Source organism: Phoxinus phoxinus, assembly GCF_949152265.1.
Source record: "Phoxinus phoxinus genome assembly, chromosome: 4".
Taxonomy (NCBI): Eukaryota; Metazoa; Chordata; class Actinopteri; order Cypriniformes; family Leuciscidae; genus Phoxinus; species Phoxinus phoxinus.
Window position 1 is genome coordinate 26,433,035 of NC_136879.1, and position 10,599 is coordinate 26,443,633.

At 41.2% G+C, this 10,599-nt stretch overlaps 1 long non-coding RNA gene across 1 annotated transcript in view; it reads left to right on the forward strand.

The window, feature by feature from the left end:
* The window catches only part of LOC306997962, a 63,893-nt gene extending 57,950 nt beyond the window's left edge, over nucleotides 1-5,943 (forward strand). The window contains exon 3 of the long non-coding RNA XR_013797480.1: nucleotides 5,442-5,943. This is a non-coding gene — a long non-coding RNA (uncharacterized lncRNA). The remainder of the gene's footprint in view (nucleotides 1-5,441) is intronic.
* Nucleotides 5,944-10,599: the final 4,656 nt, after the last annotated feature.

Below are 10,599 nucleotides of genomic sequence, written 5' to 3' on the forward strand. Positions count from 1 at the left end.
TTATAGTGCAACAGGAACACAGTGTACGTGACAAAGTGTGAAGATGGTAGGCAAAATGTGGTTATGCAATTCTGTCTTAAAATATTTATTGTTAATTGTTTAATGGACACAGTAATATTGCAGTATGTACTGTATGTTCTATATATAAATATATATATATATATATATACATTATATACATTTATATATATACACGCACATTTATAGTATTCATAATGTTTTTGCATAATTAATATTAACATGGATATCTATATTTTTCATTCATTTATTATATATATATATATATATATATATTACATTTTATATATAAAGATTAAATGCATGTTTACAAACACACACACACACCTTTTCAAGAAAGCATTTATTTAAATTTTCAAAAAACCATCATATGGGTCAAGGAGTTAGAAGCGTATTATTTCCCATTACAGGCCCGGCTAGTTCCACACAGTCTAGTTCCACACAGAAGGCTATGTGTGTGTCTGGGGCTAAGATGATTAGCAGGCTCAGTGATTCAGGCAGGCTGGTATGTAAGATGCTGCCCCAGGGCATGCGGGGAGGCTGAGGGGGCAGGTGGGTGGCTGGCTGGCTGTCTTGGTGTTACCTGGGTGGCGCAGCATGTCGGGCGGGCTAAGCCACAGCTCTCCTTGCCTGAGTGGATCGCTATAGCTGTGCCAGCCTTACTACCCTATTCGTTGCCAGCCTGCCCACTGTACCATCTGACACACATTCACACCTTTCCCTACTGGGCACCGTCGGCCTCTGCCACCATCCCTGAGCGCTCGAGGCTACTAGAGCACACGCCACTGAGTGAGCACGTACACTGTGTCGCTGTCTTCTTAAAGCAAGTATACTTTCACGTGTGCTTGTCAAAAGACAAAGTTATTCACAAGACGACATTGTGCATCGCTTGTGGTTGTTTGTCATGTGCCCTACACTTTAGACACTGAAGGAGAAATGAATGGAGAGTGTTGCTGATGCCAGTGTGTGCCCAGACACCTGCCGGGCGCCTGTTTTCATGTGTTTGTGTCAATGTCAGCTCAGGACTCCAGGTCTCTGACACAGGTTACCGGCCCAGCAGGACAAGCGCCACTTCTCGCTCGATCTCTCGCCCGACTGGGAATCACCTGCCCTTGCCAGCCAAATCACTGACGTATTAAAAACCTCCAACAGTCTGCCTGTCCATATGCCCATATTAACTCAAATATTCAGTCTGAAAGCACCAGAATAAGCAACTTCGGGCATCGTTTGGCTATTTGCAGGATAGCAAATGTCGGATAATTACTTCAATATCGACACACATTGCTCTCGCAAGGCCCCAGAATACTTCATGTGAAATCGAAGAATAAACTATGATGTTCAAAAAATTAAATTAAAAAGTCAGGCTAAAATGAAGTTCATATGGAGTTTGTTTTGGGAGTTTAACACAGCTTATCAAAGCGAACTTTCCGGAAAAGTCCGCTCCAGCCGTTAAACGCCTTCAAACTACCATTAGTCTGTGGTGATTATGTAATATGTGTGCTCTGAGGCACCGCTTTCTTTGACAGGGAAATCTTCATTCGACTTGACTGGTTTACCAAATTGCAGAGCTGGTGCAAATATATCCACATTGCTATGATCAGATGCTTTCTTAACTGCTTTTTTCTCACCGCTGTCATTTTTGTTGTGTTTATTTTATTGAGAAAAAAGCGTGCAGCGCATATTTATCTAAACTCCATTCTAAGCAGCAAAGGGGGCGTCAGGATGTTCGCTAATGCCTGGTACACACGGGACGTTTTTAAAATTGTCGGCCAATTTTCCAAATCTGAGAGACCCCACACACGGCAATAAAAAATCACGGGTCTAACAGTTTTGGTCTTACAGTGTGTGGTGCGCAACCACACGGCAAAATCAACACATCACACACAAACCGATTTGACTCCCGAGCATTCCCAGGTCAGACAGGAAATCTCGCAAAATCCCTCGAGATCAAACGTGACCTCAGAGTAAACAATCATGGCGGACGAAGAGAATGCAGTGGCGATAGTTTGTAGTTTGTTTTTAACCGAAAAAAAAAAAACGTTATCCTCCATCTCCGACGTCCACCGGACTTTCTGGTGCGCCATGCCGCCGGCTGTTTTGATTTTGTTTCCCAGGTGCTTCCTCGTCACCTCGCTTTCTGATTGGCTACACGCCACAGTCCACAGGCTGCGTGCTCGTTTGTCCCCGGGGGACACCACACACGAGGAGAAATCGGGCCAAAAAAATCCAACATGTTGGATATCCCCGATTTGAGATCGGAGACGAGAGCAGTCTTAACACACCACACACGGCAGGAATATCTGATCAGATTATTTTACGATAATCGGAGCATCCTTAAGATTGTCGGAAGGGGTGAATCGGGGCTAAAATCGGCCTAATTATCCTGCCGTGTGAACCAGCCTTAACAGTATATCACTGCAAAGGTATTTCAAACTTCTTTTTACCCTAAGTGAAGAAAAAAAAAACTTTACAGTGAGTACATCGTGGCCTTCACTGTTCAGCCTTTGTTCTTAGCCTTCCCAAAAATGATATTGCACTCAGGATACATTTTATCCTTATTTCCTCTCAAAACATCTTAAATTCATTCCAACCCTCACCATCCATACTTATAGTGGCTTGCAGCTTCATCTCTCCCCCGCCTCCCTCTCTCTCTCTCTCTCTCTCTCTCTCTCTTTCACTCTTTCTGTCTCCGTCCCCTCCCTATCTGCCGGACTCAGCAGCAGCTCCTCTAATCTCTCGCGCTCCGGCGGTGCAGCACACGCTGGCCCCTCATGGGCCTACAGATGCCCTCTGTCCATGGGAGCACTTCCTGCGCAGGTGTGCCATGGGGCAGGGGCAGCACAAGACAAAACGCAGCCATGCCAGGCTGAGCGTCCCAATTCGTCACCCAAAGCCACCCAAACAGCATCGGTCCAGATGCTGCTTCATCCACACGCATCTCGTCCTGAAGCACGTATCTGGTTCAGTCGAATTTTGATAGTTGTACTTTTTCTTGTGGCTGGCATCTCTTAATCAATGTTAATTGGCTCCAATTAACATATGTTAATTAATGATATTTACCTCAAATTAAAGGTATGAATGGTCCCAGAGGGTTTCCTGTTCATCCAATTAGAACCAATTAGCTGCAATTAACACGTGTAAATGAGATGCTATTGAGTCCAAAACAAACAGTGTGTAGCCTGTGCGATTCCCATACAGTTTAACCTGAGCTGTGTGTGTGTGTGTGTGTGTGTGTGTGTGTGTGTGTGTGTGTGTGTGTGTGTGTGTGTGTGTGTGTGTGTGTGTGTGTGTGTGTGTGTGTGTGTGTGTGTGTGTGTGTGTGTGTGTGTGTGTGTGTCATCTAACTCTACACACACATATACAAGCTCTGTTGGGCAATTTGGCAGGTCCATGGCCAGAATTTCAAGCTTAGCCATCTGACACTTCTAAGCAGACTGCATTTATATGAGGTGCTGCTATCTGACATACTGCTATCTGCTATATATGACTTTTGTATGTTTTACTTGCTATAGTGCTTCTAAGGTCCTTTACACACACACACACACACACACACAAATATTTATATAATTCATTAAAAGTCTGGAGCTTTTCTTAATGTAAGAAATTATTGTGTAAAACGGGTCGGTTTTTAAACCGCTATTGATGACAAAATAGTGTGTGAAATATATTAGGATTTTAATGCTGTGTAAACAGGCAGCAATAGCCAAGTAAACATGATACTGAGCAGCAGTTGTATAGCTGTGTATTATGAAAATATCCCACCTCTTCTACATAAAAACTTCTTTTATGGCTAAATAAATGTGCCGTGGGTAGCCCAGACTGGGCTCTTTTAGCCAGCTATACCATTCACTTTAGAAAATTACACATTTTCAAAAAACCAAACACTGAATTCTTTACCTGGGTATTAAGACTCAAGGGAAGCCATTTTTCATGCCTCTTTTCAGTTCAATTATACCAGCAGCAGAACCAAGGTAGCAATCAGCATGCAAAGTTGACATCAATAACTTCTATACACCCTCTCTATATCTGAATAGATGCAGATTATTTCATGTTGGGCTTGAATAAGCGCGCGAGCCTTTTGAAATCGACGTCGAGAGCAGAGTCTAATCTGAGTTTGCAGTTTTTGGAGAGTGTTGACAGCAATCTCCCCTAGCGCGGTGTGGTTGCGTTGCATTAGTCTCCAGGTTTTACAGTGGAAATGGAGAACGCCTCCGATACTTACCATTTTAACAATCAGGGGTTTCTGAGCTTTGCGATGGGGGGAAGAAGCCGCTTTGTTCGGTGATAAGAGCGGAGGGGGAATATGAGCAGAAAAGGCAATCCAAAGGGCTGAACAAATCTGGGAGCAGTATTATGGGATGGTAAACACGTCTACGGCTAAGAGGGAGCAGATTTGCTGTTTCTTATTTTGGGGATGTGCTGTATTTGGAGAAGAGCACAAAGGGTGGAAGGGCATCAAGGGTGGGGGGATCAGGGGCTGTGTCTTATTGGAAGACGGGAAAACAAACCAAAGGGGTAAAGCAAGAATTAAAGGACAGGGAAATGTCCCACTGTAATTCTCAACGTATGTACATGCAAATGAAACATCTTATGGGTTTTCAGCATACCTTTACACTTTCCTCTTGACCTGCCCCCAATGAATTATCTGTTCTTCACAGGCAGTGTTCACACACACACACACACACACACACACTTGATAGAACTAAGTTTGCATAGGAATTCATAGATATTTTCACTTTAATTCCTTTTTTAAATCTTTTTTTTTTTTTAGAATATCGTTTTTTTTTAGAAACACAAAATTTTAATAATTACTTTATTTATAGTGCTTTTTTAAACATCCACCTATGAGTGCGATTTCACAACACAACATTGGACAAAAAAAATCACACACGCTTAAATCATTTATTTGTGACAGATTTATTGAAATTTCCAGGGTCAATCAAATTAAAATTGAAATGTAATCAGTTTTTACTTTGTAACAGCAGCTGGGCACACAGCACCTTACATCCATATATATTTCTCTCTTTACGTTGTTCAATTCTACCGTAATATTTCGCCAGCTCTCTGATAATCATTAAGACCATGCAAGTCAATCCGCTCACACTGTTTATTTACAGTCAAATCCATTTCTGTCACTGATCCACGCAAGATCCAAAGAGAAGTATATATAAGCCGTTTAAATGGGGAAAATCTTGCAAATACTGTACAATATATCAGATTGATGCTCACATGTTTTTTTGTGCTACGTTAATTCTGCTTTCCATCTCTTACTCAGAACTGCGAAGGTCTATGGGGGCTTTTCTGTGTGTGCAAAGCCGTCCTGGCATTAATATTTTCAGTGTCTCAAGCTTACAGAGAGTGAACTCTCACCCCTCCCCACTGCTGCCGCACAGAGATAAAACTTTCCACTTCCTTTTTTTCAGCAGAGAATTACAAGAAGAAGTCGATAACACCACCACAATCAGCTTTTACACTGAGGATTGGGCTCAGGTGAATAGCATGGGACTTCTCTGTAGGCTGACAAACAGACAGGACCATACAGCGCACCTGTGGGACTCGGGAAGACCACTTCATCCCATTGTGAACATGACCAATGAAAAGAAATATCCTATCAAGCAGGCTTTTGTCTGTGCAAGGCTACAGGAGAGCGGTATTTGTCTGGCTCTCTCATCGCAGTGAAGCTAGCTCAATTACATTATCTTGTGCTAAAGGAAGTTCCAGGGCATTCTGTTGGCAATCAATCAATCAATCTTTCAGTGTGTATCTTGATGTTCTTTCTCGGGTCTGAAATCTCTGACAGTGCAGAAAGCCACACCCAATCCTCTCTCTGTTTCTGTGCATGGACAAGAGTAGAACACTGAACTGCTTGCGAACATAGGACATCTTCAAATCAGATTAAACATAAAAATTAAAAAGTTGAAGTTGAAAAAGTGTGTGTGTGCGTGCGTGGCAAGGTAAACCCTACAAGATGGCATTATCCAAAATCCTTGTCCATGTGGGGACATTTCTTGGTTCCCATGAGGAAAACAGCTTATAAATCATACTAAGTGATGGTTTCAGAAAATGTAAAAATTGTAAAAAGTTTTCTCTGATGGGCAGGTTTAGAGGTTAGGTTAGGTTAGGTTAGGTTAGGTTAGGTTAGGTTAGGTTAGGTTAGGTGTGTGTGTGTGTGTGTGTGTGTGTGTGTGTGTGTGTGTGTGTGTGTGTGTGTGTGTGTGTGTGTGTGTGTGTGTGTGTGTGTGTGTGTGTGTGTGTGTGTGTGTGTGTGTGTGTGTGTGTGTGTGTGTGTGTGTGTGTGTGTGTGTGTGTGTGTGTGTGTGTGTGTGTGTGTTCAAGAGTAATAAACAAACTCTTTTACATAACAGTCATTACTCAACTGGGCATTGTCATGTTCTCATTGTTCTCATACTGTTTGATTTTTTCTTTTACTTTTAATATGGCAAAACTGCAACAGAGTTCCTGTCGGTCTAGTACTTTCGAACCAGTGAATGCAACAAAGAGGCAATTACAGACTCAATTTCAAAAATTTTAGTTGAAATGTACATCAGATGATGTACAAAATCCTATTAAATATACAGAGCAGCAGTTGATTAAACTAGCAATATTCGTTCAACACAGATGCATTTTTTATGCATACCGGTATATGTTGCACTATAAGTAACCATAGCAGTACAACTGATATGTGCCCCAGTGTATTGGATAGAGCTTGATTCATTGAGCCTCTTCCTTTTGTTGCAACATCCTTAAAACTCTGCAACCGCCTGTCTATCTTTAACAGATATATAGTTATCTAGAAATGGAGAGTGTAGGTGAGATTTATGTTCAGACTAATGCATACACTTGCTGGTCTGCCTAATCGCCATTTCGTGAGGCTGGTCGGGATGCGGGAGAGACGGTGAACCTGTGATGCTCTGATAGGGGATTCCTGCAGGCCTGATTAGATCTAGGGCATGTTTGTCTTCCAGTAACAGGAATTACTTGATTTGTAAGAGGTCTGGCTTCCAGCAGCATTTGAGTATTAATTCCCACCCACACCCTGGGGAGGAAGCAGGGAATACATATTAAAGAGCTAGGATCATTTACATCACAGGAGCAGTCAATAAGACACCATATACTGTGAGGGTAAGATGCATAGATCTCGAGAAGGTGAATGGGGAAATGCTGAGATAGGCAGATATTATTTTCTCGTATTCAAATATATAAAAGGTCTTGATTTTTCAGGACAGACTGAAAGTTAGATTTTCGACCTAGACTATATAGCCTACATAAAAGATTAATATATATAAATATTAATATATATATATATATATATATATATATATATATATATATATATATATATATATATATATATAATAAAAATATCCTTCCTTTTGTATATATCTTAGTGCTGGGCAACGATTAATCGCATCAAACGTTTGTGTTTACATAATATATGTGTGTACTGTGTATAATTATTTTGTATATATATATAAAATACACACATTTGCATGTATAGATTTAATAAATAGTTGCATGTATATACTGTATATATATATATATATTAATACACAATTTATATTGTGTATATAAATATTAATATTTTATATATAAATAAAAAAAATCTTAAATACATACATTTATAGGCTATATACAAAATAAATATACACAGTGTACACACATGTATTTTGTAAACACAAACTTTTATTTTGCATGCGATTAATCACAATTAATCGTTGCCTAGCACTTGTTTCCAGAGGACTGTAATTTTATAGCCTTTTTATCATGTTACGTATAGATGAAATTTGGATACAACTACCGGTACATCCATGAGGCGACTTACCCTACAGTCTGTTCAGACGCGCTGTGATTAGGATTCCTTAAGGGAATGTGCTCTTTTAGGTGATATTTTCTGCACTAAGGTCTGCTCCAGCGGTCTCTGCCATCTGGACCCGGCAGACCCGCAAACAGGTCAAGGTGGGTGCCATTCCCATGGCCCTGACTGCCTGTCACTATGCCAGTGTGCTAATTTACAGCCAGCAACCCCCCTATCCTGTCCTGTCCTGCCAGCAACTCAAGGGTGTGAAGATGCCAACAACATGCACCGCTGAAGACAAATCAGCCACAGTCTCTCGTAAAACACCCAGAGGTCATGACCTCTTCACCTTTTCAACCCATCACTCCAAGTCATACAGCCCTACCTCCCGCCATGCCTACCTGATGGGCCATTCAGGCACAAACACACAAGAGGAAAAACTGCTCCAAACAAGGTAACGGTCTCATCTGAGCCCACCGTACAGAGAAAACTATTTGCATGCCCACCCTCTGTTTCAGCTCTCGAGACGCAGCAGGGGGAATATGAAAGTCTGTAGTCTGTGAGTAAAGCAGCCGAGATATCTCAACACACGTGCCGTGAGGAACTGCTGGAGTACAGTGGAACAGCACCTCATTCAACTAATGGCCCTGGAACAACAGGAGGGCCAGCAGCAAAAATGGGTTTGTCTGGCATTTGGCATTCTAACCAGTTTCTTGGCTTTTGTTGTCTGCTGGAAATGAGAATATTTTCTTTTCAGTGCATCGTTTAGTTTTTTTCCCCCTCTGTGTGAGCAGTTTTCCTACCTTATCGTTCAACTTTTGTCCATTTCAAATGGGAATGGGTTTGAGAGTCATGAGTAGGACTCAATGTCATCATCTAACAATCATTTTCTCTTTATCACTAGTTTGCTTTAAGAGCTGAGGTGAGCCAAGCATGACTAACAATCCTGTCTTTGCCTTTTGAGGTCAACATTTGCTCAAAAGTTTGTCAAATATTTGTCCTGGACTCATACCTGACAGTGAATGAGTGAATGGACACAGAAATAATGGCGGATACACTATGAGCTCAATGTTTGTGACTGATAAAGCCACAGCTAATGCAGATAAGCCATTCCCTGAAATAAACTGTCCCATTAAAATAAAATGTTGCCAATATAATGAATTGAAAACGCTTGTTTGGATCCTGCATAATTTGGAGGGGATCCCAAGGCTGGTGCAAAATAAGATTATTGGCAGTGCATTATAATTTATTAACAACCTCATACAACCATGCATCCTAAACAAAACTCTGAAGCATGCTTATTATTTATATGCAAGCCCTAGCCATAAATTACCACCTTATATTTTAAACCAGCGTTGCTGTGGTGGTATGGTAATGACTAAGAGTGAGAAAATTTGGTGTATTGCAAGGAATCCCTTTATAAATCTCCTTAACGATTACTACTGCGCGTATGGGTTTAAAAATGGCACTGTATGCACATGTATCTGGACCAGTCGAGAACATCACGTATTTATATGCTCGTGCTCAGTCGCGCGCTCTGCTCTCACCGGCCCTAAATCCCGACTGCGCCTGCTGACGTGAGGCATGCTGGGGTGAGTGCGTTTTGCCTATGCATTAGCCATTCATTTCGTCTGTCTGACACCTCTCCAACATAAAACCGTACGGCGGAGGTAAAATATCTCTCTCCTGGCGAAAATAAAGCTTTGTCTCTCTCCTGATCTATAGGATATAAAATAAAGCCATGGCTTTGATGGTGGCTTTACCTTATGCAGGGCTTGCTTTTTGTGCACACAAAGGCAATGAAGATGAATGAGGAGGGATTGCCGAGGCCTTGTCTCCCGTGGTCCTTTAGGATCACCCCCTTTTCCTGCGTTCGCTCCAGACTCTCGGAGAAGTTAGTCAGGCAGCTTTGTTATTGATCCGAGGCAGTCGATTGCCATGAGAAGGGATGTGTCCGGTCTTTTCATATTTTCTGTTTTTAAACTGGGATTACATCGATTAGCATCGTTCACTTTTTTTTTTTTTTTGTCAAATTGAAGGCTATAGCCTATGTATTCTTTATGTTTTATATAGTTTGTGATATTTTCAGTTACTTAGAAATACTTACAATTATGCTACTTAGTTATATTACCATATATATATATATACATATTGGCTGGGTTTCCCGAAGCTCTAGAATTTTAGCTCTAGAGTAGGTCTATTCCTGTGTAGGTCTTACGTTCTTGATGAACGTTCGCCGATTAATAGCGCCACCCACTTATCCATGGTGTAGGCCGAACGGGTCTTTGTCCTTTCTTTGATTACAATAATAATTTTTATTAAATTGAGAAATATAAAAAAAATCAAGGGTGAGGTGAATGATCATGTTTTGCATCTCTTCGCGCTGTTTTTTGGCCGTATTCAGCACACATGTCTGACAGCTCCTACATGTAATGATGCACTGGTTCCACTAACACGAGCACTCTGGTTCGTGGAAAAAGGTGATCAATAATGAGATGGAAGTAAAACATCCGAAAGGAAAGAAACTCAAGTTCATCATTTAAAGCCAGCATTTCAGATGGCAGGCTATACCTACACAAATAAGTCATTGCTATGTTCAAGAGAGAAAAAAAATACCAAAACAAATCATTCTGGTTTCTTAAAAATAGAAATAGTGCTTTAATTCAGCCCTTGTTGATATCAGCAGCAGACAGCACTGGAGTCGTACTTTTTCGTACTGGAGTCGTACTGGAGTCGTTTGGAGCTTCAGTGCAGAAATCTGCTCGTGTTTAGTAGCTATCTGCTGA